The sequence below is a fragment of the Ipomoea nil genome, unplaced genomic scaffold, assembly GCF_001879475.1.
Source record: "Ipomoea nil cultivar Tokyo-kokei standard unplaced genomic scaffold, Asagao_1.1 scaffold2694, whole genome shotgun sequence".
NCBI lineage: Eukaryota > Viridiplantae > Streptophyta > Magnoliopsida > Solanales > Convolvulaceae > Ipomoea > Ipomoea nil.
The window spans coordinates 3200514-3216650 of NW_017619122.1; positions in this window are offsets into that span (position 1 = coordinate 3200514).

Below are 16137 nucleotides of genomic sequence, written 5' to 3' on the forward strand. Positions count from 1 at the left end.
GACTTGAACCCAAGAAATAGCCAAGCAATGGCATACAAGAACCCTAAGAACAAGCTCTAAACATGCATTACCACAAGACAATGCATCAAATCTCACATTTCAACACAAGAATCACAAGTAGAAGCCAAGAAATCATCATATAAGTAAGAAAATAGGTTTTGTAAAGCATGGGCTACCTTTGTAGCCTACAAATTCACTTTCTCACCCTTAGAAAGCTTCTCCTAAAGCCTTTCTTCAACACCAACTTCATAAACAAACCAAAAGACAACAAAGATTCTATTTTTTTAGAAAAAGACAACTAAAAGGATGCTAAAAACACTGAGAGATCAAGGATCTTACCCTCCCCTATGCTCAAGATTAGGAAAGTAGGTGTAACACCCCGAAATTTTTAAACTTTTGAAACTTATATAATAAAGGTAAGTTCTCATTAAATCCCAAAACATAATATAAATAGTACAGGGTGTTATGCCACACCTGAGTTAGAGAACTCAGGTGCACAGGCTAACTATCTAATATCCTCAACAAGTAAAAGCATAAGCATGGCACGCAGTCCAAAAGGGAAAACTTTCTACTTCTACGTTCCACGGTTCTAGCGCGCTCCAGTGTCTACTCTTCTATGCCTGAAAGCCAAATATATCTGTTCAGCGAGAGATGCTGGTAACCCACTCCAACGCGTTGAAATATAATACATACAGATATATACATAGATATACGAAAACCATTTCGAAGCATGAAGATATATCCTAAGAGACTCTAGCTTTCAAAACAGGGAATAGACTCGACAGATAGGGATAAGCACAACCAACAGTCATAACCAAGCATGCACAATTCACAGGTGTAGGGAACAGACACGACAGATAGAGATAAGCACAGCCAATAGTCAAAATCAAGCATATACAGTTACTAGCATGTATCCTATGGTCACGCTTTCATAACAATCCAATCATCCATATCTCATCACATAGCACATTTTGTTGGCGCCACAGGACCAATCGCATGCCAATACATGAGGGTCAGCGCATATAGGTCTGACACGGCCCCGCAGCACCCTGCCCCATATCGCAACACGGAGGGGTCGATCGCAGTCGACCGATGAACCGCAGCTCATCATAGTGTTTGATCGCAACCAAACAGTGGACCGCAGCCCAAGAGTAGTCATTTGACCGCAGCTAGGTATATGAACCGCAGGTCATGTAAAACGTTTGATCGCAACCAAACGGTGGACCGCAGCCTGAGAGAGTGTAAATCTGACCGCAGCCAGCTTCTGAACCGCAGCTCAGGAATAACCAATTCGATCGCAACCGAATTGGGGTATCATGCACACATAACACATAGCAAGCACATGCAGCCCACATTAGCACATTGGGAGGGGGGAGAAATCGTATAACGAAACCTATGCGTGATCATCCACATACTAAGAGTGATCCTAAGGGGTTCATACTTCTTACAACTAGGCCAACGGGATACCAATTCAACTAGCATGCAATATATAAGACTTATACAACCTACGAACGGTACCCGAAATATCAAACTAGACACAGGCACGAGAGACGGAGTCCGTTGGGACACCACGTGGATCGGGGGAACATCAAACGGGGAAGCCAAAATCACAAGGTAGGGTAAAATCCTGCGGGTTGCCGGTGGGTGAGGGGTCACCCGCCGGCGGTAGCTTTCCGGGCAGCGGGTGCCCGGCGGGCAGCTGCCTGCCCGCCGGCTGCCCGCTGCCGGCGTTACCAACATTGGCCGCGGGTAGGTGGCGGGTCCCCTACCCCCACCTACCCCCCACTGACTCTTTTATCACAGAAAAACGCCCCGGGAACCATTGTGGAACCCGAGACCATGCTTAGACACTTTCAAACGCAATTGACAACAACAGGTAGACAGTTAACGGATTCAAAAGCAAAAACATACGGCACATAACCTATCATGCTTTTCTAAACAAAACCAACACCCAAACATACGAATTCCCAACCAATATACCAAGAATAATACCATACGAATTCCACGATACAACCAAGGGTTCTAATTATTTTTAAATCAACAAGAACACAATTCATCTTCTAATATCAAGATTCGGTAAGAATATCATATAAACATCAAGAACACCATATAATCATCAAGAACCTCTTATCATCAAGATCACCCATGGAATCATAACAACAATTATCAAGATCATTATAACGAATCATCAATACACAAGAATATGGGGGAAATCCTAAGAGGGGAATCATAGCTATGAAAATAGGTTTTGTTGAGACATAGGTTACCTCTTAGCCTTAATTAATTCCTTGGCTATGAAGGGTCTTTCTTTAAGCTTTCTTCTTTCTTTATTTTTCATAAGGGAATTCTTGGAACTTCTTGTGTGGTGAGAGATTATTGTGGTGGGTGTTCTAGGTGCCTCCTTATGTCCCTTATTTATATATCTAAGAGTCCTAATCAGGGCCCAAATACTATAGGCTTGCTAACTCTACTCCTTTTAGGACTAGGGGTTGGATTTAGAGATGAGGGCCCACGGACTATGGTGGGCCTTTTCCAAATTAATTATTGTAATTTAATTCTTTCTTTGCATAATTGGTTAAATGATTAATTGGTTTTAGGGGTCGTAACACGGGGTGTTACACTCTCCCCCCCTTAACGGGAAGCTTCGTCCCCGAAGCTTGGTTCTTGTCGGGCGACTCCCTCTTGGTTACCTGGTGTGAAGAGTTCGGGGTAGCATTCCTTCATCGTGTCCTTGAGTTCCCATGTTGCTTCTTCGGTCCCATGGTTGGTCCAGAGGACTTTTACCATTTCTATGGCCCGACGACGGGTGGTTCTTGTCTTGGTGTCCAGGATTCTTACGGGTCTTTCTTCGTATGCTAGAGACTCGTCGAGGTCCACGACCTCGGGTTGTAGCACGTGGCTTGGGTTGTGCACGTATTTCTTTAGCTGGGATATGTGGAATACGTTGTGTACTCTTTCTAGTTCGATGGGTAGAGCGAGGCGGTAGGCTAGATTCCCGACCCTTTGTATGATTTCATAAGGGCCGATAAATCGGGGGCTGAGTTTTCCTTTTCTTCCGAATCTGATTACCCTTCGTGTGGGTGAGATTCTCAACCAAACCTTGTCCCCGGGGTTGAATTCGGCTTGTTTTTTCTTTAGGTCGGCATAGGATTTCTGGCGGTCCTGTGCAGCCTTCATCCTTTCTTGGATGTGTTTGACCTTGGTTATGGTGTCTTGTAGGTATTGGGGCCCTAGTGTAACCGGGTCGACCATGTCCTCCCAACATAAGGGAGTTCTACATTTTTGTCCGTATAGGGCTTCGTAGGGTGCCATACGGATGCTTGCGTGGTAGCTGTTGTTGTACGAGAATTCAATGAGGTCTAGGTGTTCTTCCCATGTCCCTTGGAAGTCTAACACACAGGCCCTCAGCATGTCTTCGAGAGTCTGAATGGTTCTCTCGGTTTGGCCGTCAATGGTGGGGTGGAACGCCGTGCTTAGTTTTAGTTGTGTCCCCAAGGCCGATTGCAGTGACTTCCAGAATTGTGAGAGGAACCTGGAGTCTCTATCAGACACAATGTTTCGGGGAATTCCATGGTATTTCACCACTCGGGCTAGGTAGGCTTGGGCTAGTTGTGTCATCGTCCATGTCTCCTTCATGGCAATGAATCACATTGTTTTGGTTAGTCGGTCCACTATGACCCCGGTTTTTGTTGGGGGTAATCATCCGACGAAGTCCATGGATATGGAATCCCACTTTCCTTGTGGCATCTCAAGGGGTTGCACGAGTCCCTTGGGTTTGCATCGTTTGGCCTTCACCCTTTGGCAGTTCAGGCATTTGGCCACAAAATCTGCGACTTCCTTTTTCATGTTGGGCCACCAAAACGACCTCTTCACCTCTTGGTATAGTTTGTTACCCCCGGGGTGCACCGAGTATGGGGCGTTGTGTCCTTCCTCCAAGATTTGTTATTTTAAGTGGGGATGTGTCGTGGGCACGCACCACCTACCTTGGTAGCGGAGACTGCCATCTTCGTGTATTTTGAAGGGTCCTTCTTTCCCTTGGGTTAGGTCAAGGCGTATTTTATCTAGTTCCGGATCCTGCTACTGTCCTATTTTGATTTCTTCGAAGAGTGTGGGTATGATTTGTGTGTTGAATAAGTGGATCTCGGGGTGGGTTTGATTTGGCTTTATTATTTCCAAGTTCAGCTTCTGGAAGTCTTTGTACAGCTGGTCGGGTAGGACCCAGGTGGCGTTGAGGGAGTGGTTTGCCTTCCTGCTTAGGGCGTCTGCCACAATGTTAGCTTTTCCCTCGTGGTACTGAATGTCTAGGTGGTAGTCTTTTATGAGTTCTAGCCACCTTCGCTGTCTCATGTTTAGGTCTTTCTGGGTGAAGATGTACTTTAGGCTTTTATGGTCTGTGTAGATCTTGCATTGCACTCCGTATAGGTAGTGCCTCCAAATTTTCAGTGCGAATACGATAGCGGCTAGCTCGAGGTCATGGGTGGGGTAATTTTCTTCATGGGTTTTGAGTTGCCTGGATGCGTATGCTATTACTTTGCCTTTTTGCATTAACACGCACCCCAACCCCTTTTTGGATGTGTCACTGAAGACCTCAAATCCTTCCACCCCGGAGGGGATGGCTAGTACGGGTGCCGTGGTTAGTTTATCTTTCAATTCCTGAAAGGCCGTGATGCAGTTGTCGTCCCATCGGAAGGGGGTCTCCTTTTTCATGAGTTTGATGAGAGGTTGAGCAATTTTAGTAAAGTCGGGTACAAACCTACTGTAGTAACCAGCCAGGCCTAGGAAGCTGCGGACCTCTGACAGCGAACTTGGTGTGGTCCATTCCTTAAAGGCATGGACCTTGGCGGGGTCTACCTTAATTCCTTCTCTGGTTATCACGTGGCCTAGGAAGGCCACGCTGTCTTTCCAGAATTCGCATTTGGAGAACTTAGCGTATATTTGGTGTTCTCTTAGAGTTTGCAAGGTTATGTGGAGGTGCCCTTCGTGTTCTTCCTTGTTTCGGGAGTAGTCTAGGACGTTGTCAATGAATACACCGACGAAGTCATCCAGGTGGGGTCGGAATACCCGGTTCATGAGGTCCATGAATATGGCGGGCGCATTGGTGAGTCTGAAGGGCATTACTATAAATTCATAGTGCCCGTAACGTGTCCGGTAGGCCGTTTTCTGAATGTCTGGTTTGGCCACTTGTATTTGGTGATATCCGGATCTTAGGCCAATTTTCGAGAACACCCCTGCCCCCTTAAGTTGGTCGAACAAGTCATCTATCCGGGGAAGGGGGTACCTGTTCTTTATTGTGACTTGGTTAAGTTCCCTGTAGTCGATACATAGGCGCATGCTCCCATCTTTCTTTTTAACGAATAGTACCGGTGCTCCCCATGGGGAGGTGCTGGGGTGGACGTAACCTTTATCTAGCAATTCCTGGAGTTGTGTTTTCAGTTCATTCATTTCTTTTGGTGCTAGCCTGTAGGGTGGTTTAGAGATCGGGGCAGCGCCAGGTACGAGGTCTATGGTGAACTCGACTTCCCTGGCTGGGGGTGCCCCGGGGATTTCGTCTGGAAAGACGTCGGTGAATTCGTTTACCACTGGAATGGTTTGTGGTTCGGATGGTTTGGTGTTGAGGTTCTCGACCGAGCATAGGAAGGCCTCGCTTCCTTGGTTTAGGTACTTCTTCATTTTCATCATGTTCAGAAGTTTGATCCCCGGATCCTGGCGGGTCCCGCGGTATGACACCCTTTTTCCGTTCGGTCCCCGTAGGACCACTTTTTGTTCTCCGCACAGGATTTGTGCTTGGAATTTCCCTAGCCAGTGCATGCCCAAGATCACTTGTACCCCATCCAGTCCGAACTGTATTAAGTTGCTGGGAAAGTCCACTCCCTGGATGGTGATCATTACGTTCTCGTACATGTGGTCGCATTTTATAATTTCGCCAGAGGCCACCTTGACCTGGAGTCGGACCTTGGTGCTGGCGTTAAAGCTGAGTTGAGTGGCGAACTCGGTTGCTATAAATGAGTTGGTAGCCCCTGAATCAAATAGTATAGTGGCGGGGGTGGCGTGTACTAGGAAGGTTCCGGAGACTATGTTGCTGTCTCCGATCCTGGCTTTGCTTAGGGTGAGGATTCTTCCTTGAGTAGTCGGTGTTGTGACCTTGGGGGGTGAGACGGTCCTGGAGCTTTTAGGCCCTCGGGTGGGATTTGTGTGATTCCCCTCAGGTTTCCTTTTGTACCCCAGGTGTGTCTCCCGGGGTTAGTTTCTTACTTGTTGTAGTTGGAATGCCTTGGCATAGGCTTCCCCGAGGGTCCTCGGTTCTTGTGTGGCCAGGGCTTTCTGGTGTTCGGGATCAAGGCCTGTTATGAACTTCTTGACCTTGATCATCCGGTGGGTACCAGCTCGGGAGTGAGGCGAGCCAGTATGCGGAATTGCTGGTAGTATTCCGTGATCGGGGCTGCCCCTTGTTTTAGGTGGAGGAACTCTTCGTATATGGTGGCTTTTAAATGGTCGGGATAGAATTGTTCTCGCAGCCGTGTTTTTAGGGTTTCCCAGTTGAATTCGGGGCTTTGTTCGTATGTGGGTCTCTCGTGAGCCCACCAGGTGTCAGCCTCGTGTCTGAGGTAGAAGGAGGCAATTCTGACTTGGTGGTTTTCTGGGCATTCGGTTGCCCGGAATATCTTGTCAAAAGTTCCGATCCACTCCTCGAGGATCGTGGGGTCTTCGTTCCCTGAGAATGTGGGTGGTTGATGCGCCGAGACTTGGTGGTGGATTTCCAAGTTCTCGATTGTTGGTAAAGGTTGGGGAATGGTAGTACTCAGTGCCTGGGCAATTTGGGCCAGGCGTTGTAGATTCTGAGTCAAGAATTCCTGAGTGGGGAGTTTCGGTGTTCCTGTTTGTCTCCTTTTCGGTGCCATCCTGGTGTTCATAGGTCGATGTTATTTTGTATTCTTACCTTGATGCGATAAGCGGAGGGGGGGGGGGTGTTTCTTTAAGTAAGTGAGGGAGGGTTATATGTAGGTTTCACAATCTCACCGCGCGTCCTAAGCTTCCTGAGTCCTATGTCCCTAAGCACCTAGAGTTCAAGTCTAATGTCTTAAAGTTTAGTCTAAAAAGTCTTATCCTAGGGTCAAACTTAGGCTCTGATACCAACTGTCACACCCCGAAATTTTTAAACTTTTGAAACTTATATAATAAAGGTAAGTTCTCATTAAATCCCAAAACATAATATAAATAGTACAGGGTGGTATGCCACACCTGAGTTAGAGAACTCAGGTGCACAGGCTAACTAACTAATATCCTCAACAAGTAAAAGCATAAGCATGGCTCGCAGGCCAAAAGGGAAAACTGTCTACTTCTACGTTCCACGGTTCTAGCGCGCTCCAGTGTCTACTCTTCTATGCCTGAAAGCCAAATATATCTGTTCAGCGAGAGATGCTGGTAACCCACTCCAACGCGTTGAAATACAATACATATAGATACATACATAGATATACGAAAACCATTTCGAAGCATGAAGATATATCCTAAGAGACTCTAGCTTTCAAAACAGGGAATAGACTCGACAGATAGGGATAAGCACAACCAACAGTCATAACCAAGCATGCACAATTCACAGGTGTAGGGAACAGACACGACAGATAGAGATAAGCACAGCCAATAGTCAAAATCAAGCATATACAGTTACTAGCATGTATCCTATGGTCACGCTTTCATAACAATCCAATCATCCATATCTCATCACATAGCACATTTTGTTGGCGCCACAGGACCAATCGCATGCCAATACATGAGGGTCAGCGCATATAGGTCTGACACGGCCCCGCAGCACCCTGCCCCATATCGCAACACGGAGGGGTCGATCGCAGCCGACCGATGAACCGCAGCTCATCATAGTGTTTGATCGCAACCAAACAGTGGACCGCAGCCCAAGAGTAGTCATTTGACCGCAACTAGGTATATGAACCGCAGGTCATGTAAAACGTTTGATCGTAACCAAACGGTGGACCGCAGCCTGAGAGAGTGTAAATCTGACCGCAGCCAGCTTCTGAACCGCAGCTCAGGAATAACCAATTCGATCGCAACCGAATTGGGGTATCATGCACACATAACACATAGCAAGCACATGCAGCCCACATTAGCACATTGGGAGGGGGGAGAAATTGTATAACGAAACCTATGCGTGATCATCCACATACTAAGAGTGATCCTAAGGGGTTCATACTTCTTACACCTAGGCCAACGGGATACCAATTCAACTAGCATGCAATATATAAGACTTATACAACCTACGAACGGTACCCGAAATATCAAACTAGAGACCGGCACGATAGACGGAGTCCGTTGGGACACCACGAGGATCGGGGGAACATCAAACGGGGAAGCCAAAATCCCAAGGTAGGGTAAAATCCTGCGGGTAGCCGGTGGGTGAGGGGTCACCCGCCGGCGGCAGCTTTCCGGGCAGCAGGTGCCCGGCGGCAGCTGCCTGCCCGCTGCCGGCGTTACCAACATTGGCCGCGGGTAGGTGGCGGGTCCCCTACCCCCACCTACCCCCCACTGACTCTTTCATCACAGAAAAACGCCCCGGGAACCATTGTGGAACCCGAGACCATGCTTAGACACTTTCAAACGCAATTGACAACAACAGGTAGACAGTTAACGGATTCAAAAGCAAAAACATACGGCACATAACCTATCATGCTTTTCTAAACATAACCAACACCCAAATATACGAATTCCCACCCAATATACCAAGAATAATACCATACGAATTCCACGATACAACCTAGGGTTCTAATTATTTTTAAATCAACAAGAACACAATTCATCTTCTAATATCAAGATTCGGTAGGAATATCATATAAACATCAAGAACCTCTTATCATCAAGATCACCCATGGAATCATAACACCAATTATCAAGATCATTATAACGAATTATCAATACACAAGAATATGGGGGAAATCCTAAGAGGGGAATCATAGCTATGAAAATAGGTTTTGTTGAGACATAGTTTACCTCTTAGCCTTAATTAATTCCTTGGCTATGAAGAGTCTTTCTTTAAGCTTTCTTCTTTCTTGATTTCTCCTAAGGGAATTCTTGGAACTTCTTGTGTGGTGAGAGATTATTGTGGTGGGGGTTCTAGGTGCCTCCTTATGTCCCTTATTTATATATCTAAGAGTCCTAATCAGGGCCCAAATACTATAGGCTTGCTAACTCTACTCCTTTTAGGACTAGGGGTTGGATTTAGAGATGAGGGCCCACGGACTATGGTGGGCCTTTTCCAAATTAATTATTGTAATTTAATTCTTTCTTTGCATAATTGGTTAAATGATTAATTGGTTTTAGGGGTCGTAACACGGGGTGTTACACTCTCCCCCCCTTAACGGGAAGCTTCGTCCCCGAAGCTTGGTTCTTGTCGGGCGACTCCCTCTTGGTTACCTGGTGTGAAGAGTTCGGGGTAGCATTCCTTAATCGTGTCCTTGAGTTCCCATGTTGCTTCTTCGGTCCCATGGTTGGTCCAGAGGACTTTTACCATTTCTATGGCCCGACGACGGGTGTTTCTTGTCTTGGTGTCCAGGATTCTTACGGGTCTTTCTTCGTATGCTAGAGACTCGTCGAGGTCCACGACCTCGGGTTGTAGCACGTGGCTTGGGTTGTGCACGTATTTCTTTAGCTGGGATATGTGGAATACGTTGTGTACTCTTTCTAGTTCGATGGGTAGAGCGAGGCGGTAGCTAGATTCCCGACCCTTTGTATGATTTCATAAGGGCCGATAAATCGGGGGCTGAGTTTTCCTTTTCTTCCGAATCTCATTACCCCTCGTGTGGGTGAGATTCTCAACCAAACCTTGTCCCCGGGGTTGAATTCGGCTTGTTTTTTCTTTAGGTCGGCATAGGATTTCTGGCGGTCCTGTGCAGCCTTCATCCTTTCTTGGATGTGTTTGACCTTGGTTATGGTGTCTTGTAGGTATTGGGGCCCTAGTGTAACCGGGTCGACCATGTCCTCCCAACATAAGGGAGTTCTACATTTTTGTCCGTATAGGGCTTCGTAGGGTGCCATACGGATGCTTGCGTGGTAGCTGTTGTTGTACGAGAATTCAATGAGGTCTAGGTGTTCTTCCCATGTCCCTTGGAAGTCTAACACACAGGCCCTCAGCACGTCTTCGAGAGTCTGAATGGTTCTCTCGGTTTGGCCGTCAGTGGTGGGGTGGAACGCCGTGCTTAGTTTTAGTTGTGTCCCCAACGCCGATTGCAGTGACTTCCAGAATTGTGAGAGGAACCTGGAGTCTCTATCAGACACAATGTTTCGGGGAATTCCGTGGTATTTCACCACTCGGGCTAGGTAGGCTTGGGCTAGTTGTGTCATCGTCCATGTCTCCTTCATGGCAATGAATCACGCTGTTTTGGTTAGTCGGTCCACTATGACCCAAATGTTATCCTTGCCGGTTTTTGTTGGGGGTAATCCTTCGACGAAGTCCATGTATATGGAATCCCACTTTCCTTGTGGCATCTCAAGGGGTTGCATGAGTCCCTTGGGTTTGCATCGTTCGGCCTTCACCCTTTGGCAGTTCAGGCATTTGGCCACGAAATCTGCGACTTCCTTTTTCATGTTGGGCCACCAAAACGACCTCTTCACCTCTTGGTATAGTTTGTCACCCCCGGGGTGCACTGAGTGTGGGGCGTTGTGTCCTTCCTCCAAGATTTGTTGTTTTAAGTGGGGATGCGTCGTGGGCACGCACCACCTACCTTGGTAGCGGAGACTGCCATCTTCGTGTATTTTGAAGGGTCCTTCTTTCCCTTGGGTTAGGTCGAGGCGTATTTTATCTAGTTCCGGATCCTGCTGCTGTCCTATTTTGATTTCTTCGAAGAGTGTGGGTATGATTTGTGTGTTGAATAAGTGGATCTCGGGGTGGGTTTGATTTGGCTTTATTATTTCCATGTTCAGCTTCTGGAAGTCTTTGTACAACTGGTCGGGTAGGACCCAGGTGGCGTTGAGGGAGTGGTTCGCCTTCCTGCTTAGGGCGTCTGCCACAATGTTAGCTTTTCCCTCGTGGTACTGAATGTCTAGGTCGTAGTCTTTTATGAGTTCTAGCCACCTTCGTTGTCTCATGTTTAGGTCTTTCTGGGTGAAGATGTACTTTAGGCTTTTATGGTCTGTGTAGATCTTGCATTGCACTCCGTATAGGTAGTGCCTCCAAATTTTCAGTGTGAATACGATAGCGGCTAGCTCGAGGTCATGGGTGGGGTAATTTTCTTTGTGGGCTTTGAGTTTCCTGGATGCGTATGCTATTACTTTGCCTTTTTGCATTAACACGCACCCCAACCCCTTTTTGGATGCGTCACTGAAGACCTCAAATCCTTCCACCCCGGAGGGGATGGCTAGTACGGGTGCCGTGGTTAGTTTATCTTTCAATTCCTGAAAGGCCGTGATGCAGTTGTCGTCCCATCGGAATGGGGTCTCCTTTTTCATGAGTTTAATGAGAGGTTGAGCTATTTTAGTAAAGTCGGGTTCAAACCTCCTGTAGTAACCAGCCAGGCCTAGGAAGCTGCGGACCTCTGACAGCGAACTTGGTGTGGTCCATTCCTTAATGGCATGGACCTTGGCGGGGTCTACCTTAATTCCTTCTTTGGTTATCACGTGGCCTAGGAAGGCCACGCGGTCTTTCCAGAATTCGCATTTGGAGAACTTAGCGTATAGTTGGTGTTCTCTTAGAGTTTGCAAGGTTATGCGGAGGTGCCCTTCGTGTTCTTCCTTGTTTCGGGAGTAGACTAGGATGTCGTCAATGAATACAATGACGAAGTCATCCAGGTGGGGTCGGAATACCCGGTTCATGAGGTCCATGAATATGGCGGGCGCATTGGTGAGTCCGAAGGGCATTACTGTAAATTCATAGTGGCCGTAACGTGTCCGGTAGGCCGTTTTCTGAATGTCTGGTTTGTCCACTTGTATTTGGTGATATCTGGATCTTAGGTCAATTTTCGAGAACACCCCTGCCCCCTTAAGTTGGTCAAACAAGTCATCTATCCGGGGAAGGGGGTACCTGTTCTTTATTGAGACTTGGTTAAGTTCCCTGTAGTCGATGCATAGGCGCATGCTCACCTCTTTCTTTTTAACGAATAGTACCGGTGCTCCCCATGGGGAGGTGCTGGGGTGGACGTAACCTTTATCTAGCAATTCCTGGAGTTGTGTTTTCAGTTCCTTCATTTCTTTTGGTGCTAGCCTGTAGGGTGGTTTAGAGATCGGGTCAGCGCCAGGTACGAGGTCTATGGTGAACTCGACTTCCCTGGCTGGGGGTGCCCCGGGGATTTCGTCTGGAAAGACGTCGGTGAATTCGTTTACCACTGGAATGGTTTGTGGTTCGGGTGGTTTGGTGTTGAGGTTCTCAACCGAGCATAGGAAAGCCTCGCTTCCTTGGTTTAAGTACTTCTTCATTTTCATCATGTTCACAAGTTTGATCCCCGGATCCTGGCGGGTCCCGCGGTATGACACCCTTTTTCCGTTCGGTCCCCGTAGGACCACTTTTTGTTCTCCGCACAGGATTTGTGCTTGGAATTTCCGTAGCCAGTCCATGCCCAAGATCACTTGTACCCCATCCAGTCCGAACTGTATTAAGTTGCTGGGAAAGTCCACCCCCTGGATGGTGATCATTACGTTCTCGTACATGTGGTCGCATTTTATGATTTCACCAGTTATGAACTTCTTGACCTTGATCATCCGGTGGGTACCAGCTCGGGAGTGAGGTGAGCCAGTATGCGGAATTGCTGGTAGTATTCCGTGATCGGGGCTGCCCCTTGTTTTAGGTGGAGGAACTCTTCGTATATGGTGGCTTTAAGATGGTCGGGATAGAATTGTTCTCGCAGCCGTGTTTTTAGGGTTTCCCAGTTGAATTCGGGGCTTTGTTCGTATGTGGGTCTCTCGTGAGCCCACCAGGTGTCGGCCTCGTGTCTGAGGTAGAAGGAGGCTATTTTGACTTGGTGGTTTTTTGGGCATTCGGTTGCCCGGAATATCTTGTCAAAAGTTCCGATCCACTCCTCGAGGATCGTGGGGTCTTCGTTCACTAAGAAGGTGGGTGGTTGATGCGCCAAGACTTGGTGGTGGATTTCCAAGTTCTCGTTTGTTGGTAAAGGTTGGGGAATGGTAGTACTCAGTGTCTGGGCAATTTGGGCCAGGCGTTGTAGATTCTGAGTCAAGAACTCCTGAGTGGGGAGTTTCGGTGTTCCTGTTTGTCTCCTTTTCGGTGCCATCCTGGTGTTCATAGGACGATGTTATTTTGCATTCTTACCTTGATGCGATAAGCGGAGGGGGGGGGGGGGGTTTCTTTAAGTAAGTGAGGGAGGGTTATGTGTAGGTTTCACAATCTCACCGCGCGTCCTAAGCTTCCTGAGTCCTATGTCCCTAAGCACCTAGAGTTCAAGTCTAATGTCTTAAAGTTTAGTCTAAAAAGTCTTATCCTCAGGTCAAACTTAGGCTCTGATACCAACTGTAACACCCCGAAATTTTTAAACTTTTGAAACTTATATAATAAAGGTAAGTTCTCATTAAATCCCAAAACATAATATAAATAGTACAGGGTGCTATGCCACACCTGAGTTAGAGAACTCAGATGCACAGGCTAACTAACTAATATCCTCAACAAGTAAAAGCATAAGCATGGCCCGCAGGCCAAAAGGGAAAACTATCTACTTCTACGTTCCACGGTTCTAGCGCGCTCCAGTGTCTACTCTTCTATGCCTGAAAGCCAAATATATCTGTTCAGCGAGAGATGCTGGTAACCCACTCCAACGCGTTGAAATACAATACATATAGATATATACATAGATATACGAAAACCATTTCGAAGCATGAAGATATATCCTAAGAGACTCTAGCTTTCAAAACAGGGAATAGACTTGACAGATAGGGATAAGCACAACCAACAGTCATAACCAAGCATGCACAATTCACAGGTGTAGGGAACAGCCACGACAGATAGAGATATGCACAGCCAATAGTCAAAATCAAGCATATACAGTTACTAGCATGTATCCTATGGTCACGCTATCATAACAATCCAATCATCCATATCTCATCACATAGCACACTTTGTTAGCGCCACAGGACCAATCGCATGCCCATACATGAGGGTCAGCGCATATAGCTCTAACACGGCCCCGCAGCACCCTGCCCCGTATCGCAACACGGAGGGGTCGATCGTAACCGACCGATGAACCGCAGCTCATCATAATGTTTGATCGTAACAAACAGTGCACCACAGCCCAATAGTAGTCATCTGACCGCAGCCAGGAATATGAACCGCAGGTCATGTAAAACGTTTGATCGCAACCAAACGGTGGACCGCAGCCTGAGAGAGTGTAAATCTGACCGCATCCAGCTTCTGAACCGCAACTCAGGAATAACCAATTCGATCGCAACCGAATTGGGGTACCATGCACACATAACACATAGCAAGCACATGCAACCCACATTAGCACATTGGGAGGGGGGAGAAATCGTATAACGAAACCTATGCGTGATCATCCACATACTAAGAGTGATCCTAAGGGGTTCATACTTCTTACACCTAGGTCAACGGGATACCAATTCAACTAGCATGCAATATATAAGACTTATACAACCTACGAACGGTACTCGAAATATCAAACTAGACACAGGCACGATAGACGGAGTCCGTTGGGACACCACGAGGATCGGGAGAACATCAAACGGGGAAGCCAAAATCCCAAGGTAGGGTAAAATCCTGCGGGTAGCCGGTGGGTGAGGGGTCACCCGCCGGCTGCCCGCCGGCGGCAGCTTTCCGGGCAGTTGCCCGCCCGCCAGCTGCCCGCTGCCGGCGTTACCAACATTGGCCGCGGGTAGGTGGCGGGTCCCCTACCCCCACCTACCCCCACTGACTCTTTCATCACAGAAAAACGCCCCGGGAACCATTGTGGAACCCGAGACCATGCTTAGACACTTTCAAACGAAATTGACAACAACACGTAGACAGTTAACGGATTCAAAAGCAAAAACATACGGCACATAACCTATCATGCTTTTCTAAACATAACCAACACCCAAACATACGAATTCCCACCCAATATACCAAGAATAATACCATACGAATTCCACGATACAACCTAGGGTTCTAATTATTTTTAAATCAACAAGAACACAATTCATCTTCTAATATCAAGATTCGGTAGGAATATCATATAAACATCAAGAACACCATATAATCATCAAGAACCTCTTATCATCAAGATCACCCATGGAATCATAACACCAATTATCAAGATCATTATAACGAATCATCAACACACAAGAATATGAGGGAAATCCTAAGAGAGGAATCATAGCTATGAAAATAGGTTTTGTTGAGACATAGTTTACCTCTTAGCCTTAATTAATTCCTTGGCTATGAAGGGTCTTTCTTTAAGCTTTCTTCTTTCTTGATTTCTCCTAAGGGAATTCTTGGAACTTCTTGTGTGGTGAGAGATTATTGTGGTGGGGGTTCTAGGTGCCTCCTTATGTCCCTTATTTATATATCTAAGAGTTCTAATCAGGGCCAAAATACTATAGGCTTGCTAACTCTACTCCTTTTAGGACTAGGGGTTGGATTTAGAGATGAGGGCCCACGGACTATGGTGGGCCTTTTCCAAATTAATTATTGTAATTTAATTCTTTCTTTGGATAATTGGTTAAATGATTAATTGGTTTTACGGGTCGTAACACGGGGTGTTACAGTAGGAATCTTGGAAGACAACTTGCAAGATTTAGGATGCCCAATTTTTGGCTTAGAGAAGAAGCTACCAAATTCCTAGAGAGAAGGTAGAGATTTTGAGTTTAGAGTGTTGGTGGATGAAATGAAGTGGTGTTGCTAGGTTAGCTTGAAGCACAAATTTTAGGTAGAAAGACACCTTTGCCCTTACTAAAGTTGGAAGAATAAGGAGACAAGGGAACAACCCAACAAGCATAAGGTACAACCCTTTGACCTTGGTTGACTAGTCAAATTCTAGTCCTCCGACTATTGAATTTTCAGTATTTTAGGTACAAATTAACAAGAAGACTAGGATTAATTCTCTAATTAATCCTTAACTAGAGTTTGGATTTACGGGGTGTCACACGCCCAGTGGGACCACTCTGCCTCTCATATCTTCACTGTTGATTCGCGAG